The 19,704-nt window shown below is 53.3% G+C and overlaps 1 protein-coding gene across 1 annotated transcript in view; it reads right to left on the reverse strand.

Annotated features, from left to right (window-relative positions):
- TNS3 (tensin 3) overlaps positions 1-9,060 on the reverse strand; it is a 169,598-nt gene extending 160,538 nt beyond the window's left edge. Inside the window, exons 1-2 of the mRNA XM_047095317.1 lie at positions 8,949-9,060; positions 2,283-2,320 (exon numbers count right to left, since the gene is read on the reverse strand). The gene's annotated coding sequence lies outside the window, so the exon portion shown is untranslated. The remainder of the gene's footprint in view (positions 1-2,282; positions 2,321-8,948) is intronic.
- Between the last annotated feature and the right edge of the window lie 10,644 nt (positions 9,061-19,704).

Here is a 19,704-nt window from a genome sequence, read left to right on the forward strand (position 1 = left end):
CACAGACACACGCACAGACACACGCACAGACACACGCACACACACGCAGGATGACAGGACAGCCAGCACTGCTGTTCGGACGCACATCATCTGACAGCTCTGAGAGGTGGGGGAACCAGGGGTTCGAAGAGGACGGTGCTGCCGGCCCAGGCTGGGTAACCCTCTCCACTCCCAGTGCGCTCCAAATCCCCCATACAAAAAGTTTAAAAAGAAAACTCATTTAATCTCTTCCTTGAAAAAAAACACAGGGCCGGACTAGCCTTCCACATGTGTGTGCATGTGAGGGTACATGTGTCTGTGTGTGAAAAGTGTGACTGTGACCTGTGTGAATTGTGTGTGTGCATGTGTGTGTGTGTGTATTCCTGCATGGGTGTGAAGTGTGTGTGCATGTATGCGTGTGCATTCCTGTATGGGTGTGACCTGTGTGTGTGTGCATGTGCGTGCATGTGTGTGCGCGTGTGTGCCTGTATGGCAGCGACCGTGTGCATATGTGTGTGCATGTATGTTTCTGTATGGGTGTGACCATGTGCATGTGTGCGTGTACATTCTTGTACAGGTGTGACGTGTGTGTGCGCGCATGTGTGTGCATGTGTGTTCCTGTATGGCTGTGACTATGTGCGTGTGTGCACATGTGTGTGCACATGGCATTCCTGTATGGCTGTGACCATGTGCATGCACGTGTGTGCGTGCGTTCCTGTATGGCTGTGACCGTGTGCGTGCATGTGTGTATGTGTGTGTGTTCCTGTATGGCTGTGACTGTGTGCATTTATGTGTGTGCGTTCCTGTATGGGTGTGAACTGTGTGCGTGTGCACACATGTGTGTGCATGTGTTCCTGTATGGGTGTGACTTGTGTGTGTGTGCGTGCATGTGTGTGCATGTGTGTGCCTGTGTGGCAGTGACCGTGTGCGTGCATGTGTGTGTATGTTTCTGTATGGGTGTGACCATGTGCATGTGTGCGTGTGCATTCCTGTACAGGTGTGATGTGTGTGTATGCGCACATGTGTCTGCGTGTGTGTTCCTGTATGGCTGTGACCATGTGCGTGTATGCATGTGCGTCCCTGTATGGGTGTGAACTGTGTGCGTGTGCATGCATATGTGTGCATGTATTCCTGTATGGGTGTGATGTGTGTATGTGTGCGCGTGCGCATGTGTGTGCGTCTGTGTTCCTATATGGCTGTGACTGTGTGCGTGTGTGCACATGTGTGTGCACATGGCGTTCCTGTATGGCTGTGACCATGTGTGTGCACGTGTGTGCGTGAGTTCCTGTATGGCTGTGACCGTGTGCGTGTGTGAGCATGTGTGTGTGTGTGGCGGGCAGGGTGAAGGGACTCGGCATCCCTGGCCCCCCCACATAGAACTTCACGAGAAGCGCGAGCCCGCCCCCAGCACCCAGCCCTGCCCGGAGCCGGCGCCAGTCGGAAATTCCCAGCAACAGCTGCCCAGGAGGAGCCCGGCAGCCACAGAATCCCAAGGCTCTCCAAAAGCCCATCTCCCCTGGGGCCTCCAGCCACAGGGCTGTGGGACCTGGGGGGGGGCTCCCACCGAGGCACGGCGGGCCAGCCAGAGTGGGGGTGCCACACGCTCAGGCCCCACTGCAGACCGCCAGCATGCCTGCAAAACTTGGAGGTGCAGACACCGTGACCCAGGCAGAAAACCAGGCCTGTCCAAGGGTTCCCATGATGGCCCACCGCCATCTCCAGGCCTCCTCACTGCCCCACAGAGGTCCTAACCCCACCCCAGCACCCCAGACTTCCAGTGCTTCTAGGGGTGCTCGACAACTCAGCCCTCCAAGGAACTCAAACCCCAACCCAACTCTCCCTGATTCAGGGCCCCCAACTCCCGTGACAGCCTGAGAACCCCAACCGATCTAAGAACAACTAACCCTAATGAGCCCCCCAAACCCCCCCTACCAGGCCTGTGCCCTAAACCCTATTCCCACCCCCACAGAGCCCCGAAAAGTGGCACGATGTAATCATGAGAAAGAAGGGGTCGCCCGCTGGGCGGGAGGCCTGTGCCGAGGCCAGGGCCAATTACTTGATTCTCATCTGAAACCAAATTCTTGAGTTTTACTTTCTATAATTAGGAACACAGAGCCCAAGGCTCTAAGGCTTCCTCCGGAGACGAAAAGTATACGTGCTATCGAAGCATCTAGCAGCCCTTTCCCGAGGGTTTCACGCCTGTGGCCACAGGCCAAGGCGTCCGCCTTCTGCACCCGCCTGCCGTGGGGCAAAGGCCAAGGCGGGGTCACAGCCCCCGGGGAAGGAGCTCAACGGGTGCTTACCTTGGCTTCACATTTCTTGTGGCAGGGATACTTGCAGGCTGCAAGACAAAGAGAAAGAAGGTGTGTAAGTGGAGCAGGTTCTGCAGCACCAGGTCTGGCACCCATGAACCCTCTGGACCCTTGGGGATCGGAGCTGTGGGGGGGGGGTCTGCCCCCACCCAATGGCTCCAAGCTTCGGGCCAGAGCCCAGTGCCCATGGTGTGCAGGCACCCAGCTGTGGGCGGCGCTCCCGGGATCCCGGGAGGAGACCCGTGGTGGATCTAAGTTGTACGAAGCCTCCTCGGTGCCCGTGGGGATGCCAGCTTCTCCCTGTGGATGGGCGGATGGGAAACTAGAAAATCCACAACCTCCCTCCCATCCCCCCCCCCCCCCCCGCCAGAGCCAGACCTGGCGCCTGTCACTTAGTGAGAAAGCTGCCAGTGGAGCGCCACACTCCCCGCGCTTCCGGACGGCCTGGGAACGCACTGTCAGAATCAATCCACGTCTGAATTCCTGCAGGGGAATCCTTCAGCTGGGGCCATTGTGTGAGCAGCGGAGAGACTGTGTCAGTCCGGGGGGCCCCCGACAGTGCAGACTTAGAGCCGGAACCAATGGGGATTTCGCAGGCCCGCCCTCCGGAGGCTGTGGCCAGGCTGATGGCAGGACAGCGCCAGCGGCCCCCACGAGCCTCGGGCACGCGGCCAGTGCCCAGATGCCAGGCAGAAACCGCGGGACAGGGAACCCCATCGTGGGGTCCAGGGGGCAGCTGTGAGATGGGGGGCAAGGACCTAATTGACCGCACTGCCCGGAGCCGGGCCAGTGACCTCTCTGGGCCCCCATTTCCTCTCCCGGGGTGACGGCAATGCCCAGGGGACCCATTCAAGAGACCACTTTCAGACTACAAACACAATGTCAAGGTACATAAGTGTGCGGGGTCCTGAGGGAATAAGGCCTCGGGGGTCAGGAGGCAGGCCCCAAACCCGGCTAGCATGTGGAAGCCCAGAATGTTCCCCCAACACACACACACGCGCGCGCGCGCACACACCCCGTCCCTCTCTGCTCCAGGAGCTGGACTCAGAAACACTGAACTGATGCAGGTCCCTGCAGGACTGACTGAGGATACCTCAAAGTAAGGCGGCCGCTGGTGGATGGTTACTGGATCTCCAGGACCAATGGCCAGGGTAGTTATCTTCGCGGGATCTCTTTTCTGAATGGTTTCTCTCTGCCTCTGAGGTTTGTGAGATTATCCGCAAAGACAAATATTTACTCTCTGTGTCCTAATGGGTGCACACAGCCAACAGGCCATGAGGGATTTCCTCATCAGGATGGGCTCGCCTCTGGAAGGGGCTTCCAGATGAGAAACGCGGAGGGAAACACGGCCAGGGGCTGGAGGGCAGCGGGGGTCCCGAGGCAGAAGACGTCCGGCAGAGGCCCACGGACTTTGCGTAAGTCAGAAGTAGCAGAAATGCACGGAGGAACCGCCCTGGCGGGGGGGGGGGGTGGCTTGCAGCCTGGCACTGGGATGGGAATCTCATGGTGGTCAGACTTCCAGGATGGCCCGAGGGACCCGTGTGCCCCTGCAAAGAGCCTCACGTGGGGGAACTGAGGCCTCGTCAGCCACCGAGGGAGCCGGCTCGGAAGGCCTGGTTAGAGCCACAGGCCTCCCAAACCCCTGTCCCATAGACGCAGGGAGAAATGAGACACGCTGTCGCCACGGGTCGGCACGAACTTCTGGAGGAATCCACCACGCCGTGGCAGATAATTACGACCACGGGCCAACTCAACCCGGAGAGGGCTCTGGTCAGTGGCAGGGTGACGGTAGTGTGACACATTCATGGTGAACAGCCAGCCGACTCAGCCAGAAGAGAGCCAAAGGCAAAGCCGCGACATTCACAAAGGTCGACTTTACAGCAACGTAGTACAAACCACGCAAGTGCTAAGGTGGTGACCCAAGAAGTGGGCTGTTGCTTCTAGAATGGACGCTGGTGACCCCCATAGTTTTATGGATGGCCCCTCGGGTTGTCCTCAGAGTAGCGATTTGGTGGTCAATCTGAGGCCCCACCACGTCCCCCCCATCCCAGCGCTTCATGGACACCTCCACCTGCCATCTTGGCCCCATGCCGCTGTCTCTGCCTAGAGCTCCCCACACACCCTTCCGTGTCCCGATGACTCGTTTCTTTCTCCAAGACTGAAAGCGGCAGCCGCCTTCTCCACCTGGAAGCCCTCCATCACTCCTCCTAGGCTGGGCTAAGTGCGTCAGTGTGTTCCAGAAGCCCCAGCCTGCCTTCCTCTCCACTCCCCACTGCTCAGCACTTCACAGTGATCTCTGCCCCCGTCTGCCTCCTCCGGACCAAGCTCACCCAGGACGGTGTCCTAGGTTGTATACCACCAACCTCCCGCAAGAGCGTCATGAACACAAGCAAGGGCGGCTCGTGCCGACCGAACGACCACTGCACACAAGGTCGCCGCAATAACACCTTCCACGGCACAGGCTTGCTGGACTTTCACACGTTTCCTCTGACCGCCAGCCTCGCCCTAACCTCGTACCCTTCTCAGAAGCCAACACGGCCACTCACGCCCTGCTGCTGTTTGCTTCCGGCTTTCCTGCTGTATAATCGACAAAATTGTATATATTTAAAGGGTACATACAGCTTGAATACTTGACACAGGTCTACATTGTGAGGCATTTGCCACAATCACGTTAATTATCACATCCATCGCATGACGTGGGTGTGAACGCTTAAGATCTATTCTCACAGCGGGGAACCTAGGAGGCTCAGTCGGTTAACTGTCCGACTTCGGCTCAGGTCATGATCCGAGAGCTCACGGGTTCGAGCCCCGCGTCGGGCTCTGTGCCGACAGCTCGGAGCCTGGAGCCTGCTTCGAATGCTGTGTCTCCCTCTCTCTCCCTCAAAACTAAATAAACGTGAAAAAAGAAGAGAGAGACAGAGAGCGAGTGGAGATCAATGCCACGGGTCGAGTGGGGGCTGCACTCAGCGCAGCCCTGCTGGAAGAAGGTCGAGGGTCCACGTGGGGCCTGTGCCTCCCTCGGGCTCTGAGGCCTGGAGGACAGACAGGCATCCAGTCCGCCGCCGTGTCCCTTCACCCCCAGGGTCTGTGCGCCGCACACCGGGTTCCCCGTGCAGATACGGGGTCTGCAAAGCACAGGTGCGAATCCCGGCCCCGCTGCCCAGGGCACCGAGCTGTCCCGGAAGGGCTAACCCCTCCAGAGCCTCGGGGCCCAGGCCGGGCAGCACCCTGCACACGGCACCCCTCACATCCCTCCCGAGCGAGAGACGGCCCTCGACGCTCAGCCTCAGGTTCACCAGCCTCCCCCTGTCGCCGGGAACTGGCCGGGCAGACAGGCCGGATGGGACCGGGGACCCCAGCACAAGGACACCTGCCCAGACACACACACTGCTCGGCCACGCTGCTCTCTCAGTTGACTCGATGGTCCCATCTGCCACCGCATCCCGGGGTCATAACACAGCATCGGGCACAAAGCAGGCACTGACGGCGAATACCAGTGATCGGCCACCTACCCCAAGCTTCACCCATGATCGCTTAGCATACTGTGGACTGGGATGGCTTCAAAGACGGGACTCCCTGCTCTGTGAGCCCCTCACACACAGGACTCCCAAATCAGACTGTGTTACTCTCACACACAGGACTCCCCCCACAGTCTGTGTTGCCCCCCCCCACAGAACTCCCCCCTCAGACTGTGTTTCCCCCCCCCACACACACACACAGGACTCCCCTCTCAGACTATGAGCCCCTCACACAAAGGACACCCCTCACAAACAAGACTTCCCCTCAAACTGTGAGCCCCACACACACGGAACTCCCCCTCAGACCGTGTTCCCCCCACATATAGGACTCCCCCCTCAGACTGTGTTCCCCCCACAGACAAGACTCCCCCCTCAGACCGTGAGCCTCCGCACACAGAGCACAGTTTCCTCATCCCGTCATTCTAGCAGGTGCTTAACATGTGTGTTGTTTAGTGAAGGGGCAAAGCCATCATCAAATCCTCCCGACAAAACCGCCTCCCTCCGCTTCCCTCCGGCCTCCTTGTTGCTCCCTCTCTCAGCCCTCATCTCCTCAGGCTCCTCCCTAGAGTGCTCCGCTCCACAGCCTTCCTTCATTCTGTCACTTTTCCACCCGATCTGTCCTCCCCTATCCAGTTTGAGATCCACGCAAAGCCTTTCCGGCGGGATCAGTGCTGCGTGGCCGGGCCCGGTGTCCTCCCGGATCTGTCTTCCCCTTGGGGCGAAATCCCCAAGCTCACATCTGTCAGACCCACTCAGAACCACAACACTGAGGGCACCCACACCTGTACCCTCCACTGGCTTATCTCACATGTGACCAGACTGGGTGTGTGAGAGCATTACCCGTGGAAACTGAACCCCTCAAGCCACCCGAGGGGACCTGGCGGAGCCGCGGGAACAGGTTACCACACACCCTAACTGTGGCCGGCGCACGTGCTCAGAGCAGCTTGAGGTGAGCCACAACCAGACACGTAGCCCCACCAACACCCTCATTTCCATCTCTGCATGTCCCTGGAAAGTTCCAGAAATAGGGATAAAATAGCCCCAATGTGCAAGCATAACCGCTTCTTAAAAATTAAGCTTTTTCGGGGCACACGATGGCCCAGTCGGTTGAGTGTCCGACCCTTGATTTCGGCTCAGGTCATGATCTCATGGTTCGTGAGTTCGAGCCCCACATCGGGCCCTGCACTGACAGCATAGAGTCTGCTTGAGATTCTCTCTCTCCCCCTTTCCCTCTACCCTTCCCTGGCTCGCTCACTCGCTCTCTCTCTCTCTTTCTCAAAATCAATAAACTTTTTCTGCTAACCTAGCCACATAGGAAATATGTGGTAAATCAAGAGGTTAAAATGTGAAAACAAGGCATTTGAAAGTCAAGAAGGAGCCAGAAAAAGAACAGCAAAAACATGAGCCTGAGTCACAGAATATACCCCAACCCTTCTCCACCATCACCGTCAGCATCATCTCCATTGTCCCATCGTCACCATCACGATCACCATGGTCACCAACACCACCACCAAAGTCACCACCATCACCATCACTAACACTTTTGGACACTTTCCTGAGCCGGTCGGTCAACGAGCTCTGTGTTCCACGTGTACTTATATGCTACCCAGGGTCACTCAAAAGGAAAATTCAAGCACAGACAGGCAGAGCGGGAAATCTCCACCGTCCATGCTCCCCTCCAGCACACCCACTGCTTCTCCAGAAATGAACCAAAGAAAGGGCCTCCCACCACAACCTCATGAAGCTCGCATGCGTGGCTGCTCAGATAACACGTGACAGGCAGGCCTTACCGTCCACGGGCGCCACGCACACAGGGGCTCAACACGCAAACTCACGGGACGGGTATCGATCACAGGACACAAAACGACTCGCGGTCTCCTTTCTGTCTCTAGTTTACTGAGAAAAGGAAGAGACCATAGAGACAAACTATGTTTTGTCAGGTGCACCAAACAGAACCACGAAAGGGCCACGATTTCCCCTGAGCAGCCAGTCACTCACCCTGCCGGGCCCCGTCTATACCGGCAATGACCCTGCCGAGCTCCAGACTCCAGCTCTGGGAGCAGCATGCCCACATCCTGCCCCCTTGCGTCCACAGGTGTGTCCATGGGGCAGGGGAAAGGCCCGGTCCTCAGAATGCTGAAAATACCCCAACTCTCCTGATTTACCCCCATGTGATCGGTCTTTCCACGGGCCTTTATCCCCTGACAATGTCACGGCCACATCGGGAGCCATCAGAGTGATCCCTGAACAAAAGAGTATCAAAGCCTGCCATGCAAGACCTCTCTTGGCCTGGGGTGCAGCTCACAGGGAACCAGTTGAAGGGGGTCCCCCAGACCCTGTCACACAGGCCACCTCCAGGGAGAAAGGAGAGGGCCACACACTAGTAAAGAAGAGGCCTCAAGGTGCAGACTCTGAAACAGAGATTCTAGGGAGTCGGGCAGGGCGGCACTGCTGGCAGCCGCGACACTGATGTCTCCGGGAGCACCATCGGCAAGCGCTGTGAGGAAGGGTCACCTCGTCAGCCTGCGGAAGGAAGTCTGACCATCCTCCCCCGCCCTGTGACGCGGACCCACGACCCCCAGCCCAGACTCCAGGGCTCAAGGGAGCCATTACACACCGTTGTCACAGACTGATTAACATGCAAGCAGGAGAAACACGTCGCAAACATGTCGACCGCCCGGTGCCTAAGCATCAGACGGCGAAGCTGGTGGCTTTGTCTCCCGACGGCAGTGGTGCCTGACAGCGGGCTGAAGCGCCCCACACAGCAAGCCCTGACCCTGAGGTGCAGAACGTTCATTTGCAAACTCTTAGGGGGTCAGAGCACACGACTCAATGACAAGCATCACGGACACCACGGGCCGGACAGAGGGCAGTCACGCCCGCGCGGTCACTGCTGTCCCCAACCCGACACCAGTAACTCTCTGCTCCTTCTGGACGAGCTTCCTCCCGACACAAATCTGCGTAAATACGGCGGGTCCCTGCCCAGCACAGCTGGGGGATAAACACAGGCCAGGAGGGGGAATTCTGCGATTTAACTTCTGGAAACTCCCAAAAGAAGGTTTTCATTTTGATTTTCTGTTTGTTTGTTTGTTTGCTATGTTTCGGTTTCACAGCAAGAGAATGAGAAACACAGACTCACCTCGGCATGAAATTCCTTGGCTGTCAATAACCTGCTTGCAAACCCCGCACACCTTGGGTTTTTTGAAGGCTGTGCTCTTAAAGCTGTGCAGGCTCGGTAACTCTTCTGGCTGAAAACGCAGAAGGAGAAGCCGTCAGCTCTACAATTCCTAGGGCGTTTGCTCGCTCTTTTCCCTTCCAGGAAACAAGGCGTCCAGGCGGAGTTTGGGAAGAGCTAAAAGAGGAACTTGACCCGTTACACAGAGAAGAAGGAGAAGCCGGCGCTGGGATTCCCCGGGGGAGCCTCGGATACCCCGTCAGCATTCTCGACGCCAGAGCCCCCACGGAAGCGCACCCCCACCCTGCCCACAAATCCCCCTGTAAATGGGTGATGGGAGTCGGGAGCCGGCACTCATCCGTGCTGTTCATGTGATCGCGTGTTAGCTCCCACGCTGTGGGCGCACAACCACCTAGTTCCCGGACAAAGTACCCCAGAGGCATTCCCGGACCTCATCGCTTGCTTGCTTCTCTGGAAGAAGTGCTCGGCCAACAGCACCACTGTGTTCAGGGGAAGCCAAGTGACTGATAATCCCGGCCCCTTGGCTTCTCCGAGGGAATGTGCACGTCTGTGGAAGGAGAAGCGGTCACGGACGACCAGCGTGTCAGATTCATGGTTCCTCCCTAAACCTGGCACAGCACGGAATCCACTACGCACACTGGTCCTGGGAGTAAACGAACCACTTACCTACCCAACCCGCGTTGGGAAGGTCAAGGCTCATGGCCACATCTGATAATCTTACAAAACTTCAACCTGCCTTAGAAACCAAACACCAGTCCTCCTATCCAATTGGTGATACGTGGCGGTGCGTCCCCCACCCCCACCCAGTAACTGACACCCACGTGGAGGCCCCACACCACCACCAGGTAAAGACTCGACTCCCTGGGAGATGAAATGTTACCAAGAATGTAACTCCAATGATACAAATACAGTTTCTTATAAATGTTTTTAGATCTACACCAGTTCTGTGACCCAGCAATGTCACTCCTGCAGACGCTAAGGCAGAAATAAGTGCATATGCCCACAAGTCTTGTGCAAGAATGGTCAGCGCTGCCTTACTTAATAGTGCCCGAGGGACGCCTGGGCAGTGCAGTCGGGTAACCATCAGACTTCGGCTCAGGTCATGACCTCACGGTTCGTGGGTTCGAGCCCTGCGTTGGACTCTGTGCTGACAGCTCAAAGCCTGGAACCTGCTTCCGATTCTGTGTCTTCCTCTCTCTCTGCCCCTCCTCTGCTCATGTTCTCTCTCTCTCTCTCTCTCTCTCTCTCTCTCTCTCTCTCAAAAATAAATAAACATTAAAATAAAAGTCAGGGGCGCCTGGGTGGCTCAGTTGGTTGAGCATCCCACTTCGGCTCAGGGCATCATCTCACAGTCTGTGAGTTTGAGCTCAGAGCCTGGATCCTGCTTCGGATTCTGTGTCTCCCTTTCTCTCTGCCCCTCCTCTGTTCACACTCTGTCTGTCTGTCTGTCTCTCTCTCTGTCTCTCAAAAATAAACATTAAAAATAAAAAAAAAAAGAGTGCCCCAAAGAGGAAATAACCCAAATGTCCATCAGAAGGAGACTGGACAGAGAAAGCCTGATATATTCCTACCATGGAACACTGTCTCAGGTACACGCAACAGCTTGCTACTAATACACATGACGTCACGCATCCCGGGTGGGCATCGAAAGCATGACTGTGCTAAACAAAAACACTCCGACACAAAAGCACACAGCGATGCCTATTTATAGAAGGTTCACGAACAGGCGAACCCATCTATCTAGTTCCTCAGAGGCAGGGAAAAAAGTGGCCCGAGTTCTGTGACTGCCCCAGATTCCTGCACCGAGCAAGGTCCCAGGATGCAGGGAAGAAGGGGGCCAGGGTACCTACTACCGGGATGGAAGAGACGGTGCTAAGCGTCCACAGAACAAAGCAGAAAGGGCTCACTCACCCGAACACCACAAGACAGAGCTGCATGGAAGGCCTAAGATGTGCAGAGGGCCCTCTGAACCGTCCAGCCGGGTACTGACGAGCACGCGCATGCGGATTGTGCGAGTGTCACGGTACGAACTGCCCGAAACAAGGCACAGAAAGAAGAGACCCCCTAAGTAAAGAGATAGATGAACAGAGCAACAGTGAGCGGGGGGAAAGTTCGAGCAGCCTAACACAGGTGTCACTGGGGCCTCTGTAAAGGAAGGAGGGGAATAGTTGAGAAAATAATGGCTAAAACTGCTCCAAAATCTGAGCAGAACTCTAAACCCATAGACTGAAGAACAAATCCCAAGTACAAGAAGTGTGTCAGTGGGGTTGCCGACTTTGGCTCGGGTCATGATCTCACGATTCGTGAGTTCGAGCCCCGCATCGGGCTCTGTACTGACAGCTCAGAGCCTGGAGCCTGGTTCAAAGTCTATGTCTCCCCCTCTCTCTGCCCCTCCCCTGCTCTCTCTCTCTCTCTCTCTCTCTCTCTCTCAAAAATAAACATCAAACACTAAAAAAGGAAGTGTGCCAGAAATGACACACAATAATCACACTGCTTGAACCCAGTGATACACAGAAAATTGTGCCCCCAGAGGGTAGGAAAAGGCATGTTAGGACAGGGGACAACCATTAGCAAAACAGCAGATTTCTCTCAGAAAATAAAGTAAGAAAACAGAAGAGAGATACAAAGTGCCGAGAGAAAATCTGCCAACCTAGAATTCTGGACCCGGCAGAAAGAGCTTTCAAAAATTCAAGTGAATTTAAAAATTCTTATGATACACAAAAGCTGAAATAATTCATCACCAGCTGACATGACACCACAAGACAAGCTACACGTCGTCTGAGCGCAAGGAAAATGATTGCGAGCGGAAAGATGGCTTTACGCAGAAGGTACAGCATCAGAAATGGTTAAGTACGTGCACAGATCGGTACGTAAGATTTTCTCGTACTGGAAACTCACTACAAGATAATTGGCCAGGCAAAAACTAATAATGATGAAACGTGGGGCTCAACACATGTAAAAGTAAATATAATAAAACAGCACAAAGCTCAGGAAAAGAGGGATGAAAGCATTTTACTGGAAGGCTCTCCTACTATCTGTGAAGTTGTATACTATCACGCAAAGGCGACTGTGATAAACTGTAAGCCCCAAAGCAACCACTAAAATAATGAGGGATAGATAGATAATAATCCAACAAAGCAGATAAAAGGAAATTATTGTTTACAAATTCAATTAATCAGGGGTCACCTGGGTGGCTCAGGCGGTGGAGCGTGTGACTCTTGATCTCGGGGTCATGAGTTAGAGCCCCATGCTGGGTAAAGAGATTACTTAAAAAATAAAATATTTAGGGGCGCCTGGGTGGCGCAGTCGGTTGGGCGTCCGACTTCAGCCAGGTCACGATCTCGCGGTCCGTGAGTTCGAGCCCCGCGTCAGGCTCTGGGCTGATGGCTCAGAGCCTGGAGCCTGTTTCTGATTCTGTGTCTCCCTCTCTCTCTGCCCCTCCCCCGTTCATGCTCTGTCTCTCTCTGTCCCAAAAATAAATAAACGTTGAAAAAAAAAATTAAAAAAATAAAATAAAATAAAATAAATAAATAAATAAAATATTTAAAAAAATAAAAAAATATGGGGCACCTGGGTGGCTCGGTCGGTTAAGCGTCCGACTTCAGCTCAGGGCATGATCTCACAGTTCGTGGGTTCGAGCCCCACGTTGGGCTCTGTGCTGACAGCTCGGAGCCTGCTTCGGATCCTGTGTCTCCCTCTCTCTCTCTGCACCTCCCCCACTCATGCTCTGTCTCTCAAAAATGAATAAACATTAAAACAATTGTTAATAAAAATGTAAAAAATAACGAATTAAATAAAAGTTCAATTAATCTAAACATGGCAAAAAAGAGAGAGTAGATCAATGACTAGGTGAGAGAAATAGAAAACATGATAAATTGAAACCTCACCGTGTTAGGAATCACATTACACAAACAGTTTAAATACCTTAATTAAAAGGCAATGGTTGGGGCGCCTGGGTGGCGCAGTCGGTTAAGCATCCGACTTCAGCCAGGTCACGATCTCGCGGTCCATGAGTTCGAGCCCCGCGTCAGGCTCTGGGCTGATGGCTCAGAGCCTGGAGCCTGTTTCCAATTCTGTGTCTCCCTCTCTCTCTGCCCCTCCCCCGTTCATGCTCTGTCTCTCTCTGTCCCAAAAATAAATAAACGTTGAAAAAAAAAAAAGGCAATGGTTGTCAGATTATACTCTTTTAAAAAGAAGAGTATTTTAAAAGAATAGAAAAAATATACAATGATAATGTTAATCAAAGGAAAGCTGGAGTGGCTATACTGCTATCAGACATCGTAGACTCCAGATCAGAGAACATTACCCACGATTTCCTAATGATAAAAGCGTACATGCATCAAGAGAGCATACGATCCTAAACATGTACGCACCTATTAACAAAACGTTCAAAATACATGAAGCAAGAAATGACAGGATCACAGAGACAAATGTGTAAATACAATCAGAAACTTAATTATCCCTGTGTTAGACTGAACTGTGTCCCCACGAAACTCATACATCGAAGCCCTGACCCCAAATGGGATGTATTTGGAGATGGGGCCTCTAAAGAGGTGATTAAGGCCAAATAAGCTCATAAGGGTGGGATCCTAATACAGTAATTCTTGTAGGTGCCCTTACAAGAAGGGGAAGAGACACGGTGTGGGGGCGGGGGGGTGGCTCACATGCGAGGGTCGTCCATCTGGGGACTCAGAAGAAGGCCATCATCTACAAACCAAGGGAAAAGGCCTCAGGAAAGACCAAGCAATAAGCAAAGATACACAAAAGCTGAACGGCGTTATCAAATAACTTGGCCTAGTTGACATCTGACCCCAAGCACAGAAGACACATCCTTTTCGAGTGCATGAAGAATGCTTCCTGAGGCAGAACGCAGTCTGGAACATAAAACAAGTCCAAATAAACTTAAAAGTATTCAAACTGTACTAAATATGTTCTCCGACCACAATGGCATTGTATTAGAAACTATTAATATATATATATATATATATATATATGTGTATATATATATATATATATATATATATATATATATATCCCTGCAAAATCCTTCAAGTACTTGGAAACTAAATAACACACTTCTAAATAATACATCATGGCAAACAGGATTTGTTCCAGGGAGGCAGACTTAGTTGAACATTCAAATATCAATCAATAAACTAAAAAGAAACCTACAATCTTTCAATTAATCAGAAAATAACTCTGACAAAATCCAAGATCCATTTCCTGAGAAACACTCTCAAATCAGGACAGAAACTTTCTCAACTTGGTAACATCTACCGCAAACCCCATATTTAACGACGACAGACTGCTTTCCCTTTAAGCTCTGGAACAAGGCAAGGATGTCTTCAATCAACATTTCTATTTAATGTTGTTCTAGAGGTTCTAATCAGTGCAACCGGGCAAGAAAAATAAATAATAGGTATCCAGTTTGGAAAGGAAAAGGTAAAACTGGCTTTAATCACTGATGACACCACTATCTATTTAAAAAAAAAAAAAAAAAAGGGTACCTGGGTGGTTCAGTTGGTTGAGCATCTGACTTCAGTTCAGGTCATGATCTCACAGTTCATGAGTTCAAGCCCCACATCAGGCTCTATGCGGAAAGCTCAGAACTTACTTGGAGCCTGCTTCAGGTTCTGTGTCTCCCTCTCTCTCTGCCCCTCCCCTGCTCATGCTCTGTCTGTCTCTGTCCCTCCCCCACATGTGCTCATTCTCTCTCTCTTTCAAAAATAAATAAACATTTGAAAATAAATAAATAGGGGCGCCTGGGTGGCTCAGTGGGTTAAGCATCCAACTTTGGCTCGGGTCGTGATCTGACAGTTCATGAGTTCAAGCCCCACATCAGGCTCTATGCTAACAGCTTGGAACCTGGAGCATGCTTCGGATTCTGTGTCTCCCTCTCTCTCTCCTTGCTTGTGCTGCCTCTCTCTCTCCCTCTCTCTCTCTCTCTCTCTCTCAAAAATAAAGATATAAAAATTAAAACATAATAATAATAAAAATGTAAAGAAACAAATATCTCACAAAATCTACAAAAAAGTTCTAGAACTAACAAGCAAGTTTAGCAAAGTGGAAGGACAGGAGATCAATGAATGTACAAACTGTATTTCTACATACTAGCAATGAACATTCAGAATCTAAAATTCAAAGAACATTACCATTTACAGCATCATCAAAAATATTAAATCCTCAGGGATAAACCTTACAAATTCTGTGAAAGGCTTATAAAGGAAAAACTATAAATCATTTCAGAAAGAAAGTGAGGAAGACCTAAACAGATAGAGATATACCATGTTCATGGATAATGTAGTTAAGCTGCAGTTCTTCCATAAAATCCACAGATTCAACACAATCTGAATAAAAAATCTGGTTTTTTTTCATTTACAGATGGATTCTAAAACTCATATTTAAATTCAAAGCACTTAGAATTGCCAAAACAACTTATAAGATGGCACATAATTAAGTGTACAATTCAATCACATTTTCTATTATATTTTGAAACTGCATCTTCTTCCAAAGTATATTCTCAGGATCCCACATCACACTAGAAAGTACGAGGTGTTGAATGAACACTCTGAATCCTAGTTTTCGACAAATGTTGCCCTGAGGTCTATGGAAGTGCGATTCATCAGCACACAGACCACACCTCCTTACTCCCTGACCTATGGCAGACATAACTAATCACTCACAGCTCCTGTCCCCAGTTGGTCTTACAAGCTTGTCGGCAGACAGCTCCACCAGCCACTGCCAAGGGACGGAAACTGGCAGAGGGGCGATTCCAGTGTGAACAGATGCTGGGGTGGGTCTCTCCTTCCCTGCAGTTCAACCTGTCCTGAGTGCTGGCAGCTTACAGCTTTCCAGGGGACCGTCTCTAGTCCCATTCTCACCCATGTCTTCCCTGACCACGTCTAGTCCCTCAGCCATCTTGTCACTTCATCAGTCATCTCGTGGTGTTTTTGTTGACCTTGCCAAGCCTAAGGAGGCAACGTGTCATGAACCAAGCAGGACACAGGTTCTGCTGCCTGCTGTACAAGCTCTGTAACCCTGGGCAAGTCACTAGAGACTTGGGGACACAGAGGATACCTTCCCCTTCTGCCTATGAAGAGAGCTCCTGTCAATGACCAACCGCTATACCAGGTGCCAGTTGTGTGCCCTGGCAGCCTAAGGGAATCACCTGGTCAGTTTTTAAAACCACTCTGCTACGGGCACCAGGGTGGCTCAGTCGGTTAGACTCCAACTCTTGGTTTCGGCTCAGGTCACGATCTCACAGTTTGTGGGTTCCAGCCCTGCATCGGGCTCTGCACTGACAGTGCAGAGCCTGCTTGGGATTCCTTCTCTCCCTCTCTCTCTGCCCCTCCCCTGCTTGCTCTCCCTCTCTCAAAATAAATAAATGAACCTTAGAAAACAAAAAAGGAAACCACTCTGCCTAAACCCCACCCAGACCAGTGAACACAGATAATCTGGAAATGGGGCCAGAACACAAACTTTTTCAAAACTCATCCCACGATTCCGATCTGCAGCTGGCCTGAGAGCCACTGCTACATAATGGACTATTCTATAAGGATCCATCCTGCATACACATAGGGCACTGTTAGTATGTGCTTGTTCACATCCTTATTATTATGGGTTTTTTTCAGGAGACTCAACTTTTTTTTTTAATGTTTATTTATTTTTGAGAGAGAGAGGGCACGCAGAAGCTGGGGAGAGGCAGCAAATCCAAAGCGGGTTCCGTGCTGACAGCACAGAGCCCAATTTGGGGCTCAAACTCACAACCCGCGAGATCATGACCGGAGCCAAAGTTGGAGACTTAACCAACTGAGCCCCCCGGGTGCCCCAAGAGATTTAACTTTATGATAACGGGGCTCCTGCGCTCGAGGTTTGCAAAAGCTGGACGCCAGAGCCCCTAGGACAAGCTCAGGACATTGGCAGGCTCCTTCTGTGTCGTAACCATGACCACCACTGTCCCACAAACAGGGAAAAGATGCAAAACCGAAACCACACGGCCAAAGGAAAGGGTTGTGGGCTCAGACCCTGTCTCCACCCGTCTCGTGCTCAGACAGGAGCAGGCTCTCAGGCATCTAAAAATACAGTCCTCTGTGGCAGTGGCCCAGTTGGCACAGGCTTCCCCCCTCGTGTTTCAGTCATTTGTTTATATGCCTTCTCGCCTTTGCTCTATTGCAATGTCCCAAAGGCAGGACACGGGGCTCTCATCCATTTGCCTCAGAGTCTCCCCCCCACCCCCCACTCCCCGCGAGGCGCCTGGCAGAAGGGCGAACCTTTGGACCCTCAATTAACATTTGTTAACGGAATGAATTGGCCCCAGTTCCTGGGCCAGTGGAGGATACTGTGACCTTTTATTCCTTACAAATACCTTTATTGGAACCGGGGAGAAAGAGGCACTGTGTTCCTGCGGTTTCCTGGCCCGCTAGGCCGCCTCTAGAAGACCGGAGGGGGAAACAGCAGAGGTGCTGTTCGGAAGCCCATGCCCGGTCGGTGGCCGCGTCCCCGAGGACCCCGCTCCAGATAGTGTAATAACATCTGCTCACGCTTCATCTGTACATAACATCTCCATTGTGAAATGAGCTAGACGGGATTAGACTGCCTTTGTTTTCACCTGATACTTTGCTTTCATTTCTCCAGGGGAGGTGGGGCCGCGGGGTGCGCGGGGGAGGGGAGGCTTCAGTGCTGCCGCGTTTAGCAAGCTCGGGTTCAGGAATCTAAATTGCATTTAATTGTCGGGAGCAGACAGTTGGAAGGGCAGCGAGCAGGGCTGCCCGGTCCACGAGGACTCCCCGAGGGGTACCCAGTAATTAGTGCCGCTCTTGATTGTGAAGTCTCTTTTCAGACAGAAAAATCTCTGCAAAGCTGAGCAAGGAAAGCCCCACGTGAGCGGGGAAGGGTAACCCTCTGCTCTGCTCTACGCAAGTGCAAAACTGCACAGACCTCTCCCTACGGTCAGGGGGCTAATGTTACAGTAGCGAGGCAGGGACCCTCACAAAGGCTGAATCAGCACACCCTGAGCTGTTCTCCTCTTGGGAAAGAGGATCTCGGGGTGAGTTCTGGTACTTGGCATTCTGGCCAGCAGACCGGGGAACCAACTTGACCCTGAAGTTCAAGGGCCACAAAACCCTTCTGCAGGGACACAGTGGCCCCTAAAGCCGCCCACCGAGGTTTCCACCCCATGGCAGCCACAGATCACAGGTGTCCAGACAGATGCCCTTTCCGCACAGCACACTACACACAGTCCCCAAGCTTCCCAGCAAGAGTGCCTGGCTGCTAAACTGAAAATCGCAATGGAGGGCAACCCAAAGTGACTCAAAGCGGCTGACATTTTGACTTCTCCTTTCTCAGAACCTTAGAAAAGTTTCCTGGAAAAAGAATGCACTAAATGCCTAACCATTAGACTCAAAGAAAGGGGTGCTCAACCTTCTGGGGGCATCTGCTGGGTCCAATGCCAACGCTGCGGAGGACTGTCCCCTGCACCACGGACTGCAATGTGGCCCCGGTGACCTTGCACTCTGGCAACATGCTAGCGCATCCCCGACATCAGCACAGGGCTAGCGGCCCTCTCCCTTTGAAAGAAACCTGCGCTGCGCCTCAGGTCTGCGTCACGACCAGTGTCCTACTTCCACTCGGGAAAAGGAGTCCACGGAAACAGGATCCAGAGGCAGCTGGATTGGAGAGTTAACCCTGAACCGCCCCCCACTCCACGTGGGCTCACCAGGGCCCCCGCCTCCCACCAGGCAATGGCTGGCCATCCCCGCTAGGGGCCCCCTGCGCGCACACACAAGGTACTCACGCGCGTGCACACAGAAACATGCGGGAAGGTGCACGCTAGCGCACAGAGAGGGCACGCGAGCACACACGGGCGCGCACAGCCACGGGCGCACGGACGCACGTGGGCGCACGGACACGCTTCCACCCGCGCGCGCACCGGTGTCAAAGCGCTCCCCCCGCCCCGCGCCCTCGCTCCCAGCTCCGAGCGCCCCGCTCCCCCTCTCCAAGAAGCCCGAGCCGCAGCGCCCCCTCTGCCCCGCGCCCCTGAGGCCCCGCACCCACTCACCTGGCGCCGGTGCCGGCGCGCCCGGGCCCCGCGCGCGCACCCTCCAGGGGGCCCCGAGGTCAAGGCGCGCAGCCGCATGGCCGCCCGGGCGCCCGCAGAGAACACAGCCCGGCCCCGCGAGGTCGGCCGCGGCGGGCGCTGTCCCCTCTCCCGCGCCCGAGCGGGGCTGGGATGCCTCCAGGGCCCCTACGCCTGCAAGTCCCAGGAAAAGTTGGACCCCGGAGCCCCGAAAGGACGCAGCCGGCACCTCCACGTCCACTCTACCGTCAGGAGTCAGACGCCGGGAACAAAAGCCAGGCGAGCGAGCGCACGGTCCCCCGGGCGCCCCTCCATCTGACACGAATTAGCCCTCCCTCCCCCGCCCCAGACCGCAGCTCCAGAGCAGGCAAAAGGCTTCTCAGCCAAACGCAGGCAAAGTGGAGAAGAAACGCCTCCCCGGGCAGGGCTGGGGGGCAAACCTTCCGCTGCCATCAGACTTGATTACCCACGCCTTTGGCTGGAGGTCAGCTTGGCTAGGATTTCAGACCTCTCCGGGAATGCCAACCCAGGGGCTGAACATCAAACCTGCCGGCTCTCAGGCTTCCAGGATTTTAAAATCCTGAGTGTCGTTCACTAAACCTGCATCTGTAATGCTCAGTATTG

This window comes from Lynx rufus, unplaced genomic scaffold (assembly GCF_022079265.1).
Source record: "Lynx rufus isolate CCGP_SWC_20201006 ecotype Redwood Valley unplaced genomic scaffold, mLynRuf1.p SCAF_4, whole genome shotgun sequence".
Lineage (NCBI taxonomy): Eukaryota > Metazoa > Chordata > Mammalia > Carnivora > Felidae > Lynx > Lynx rufus.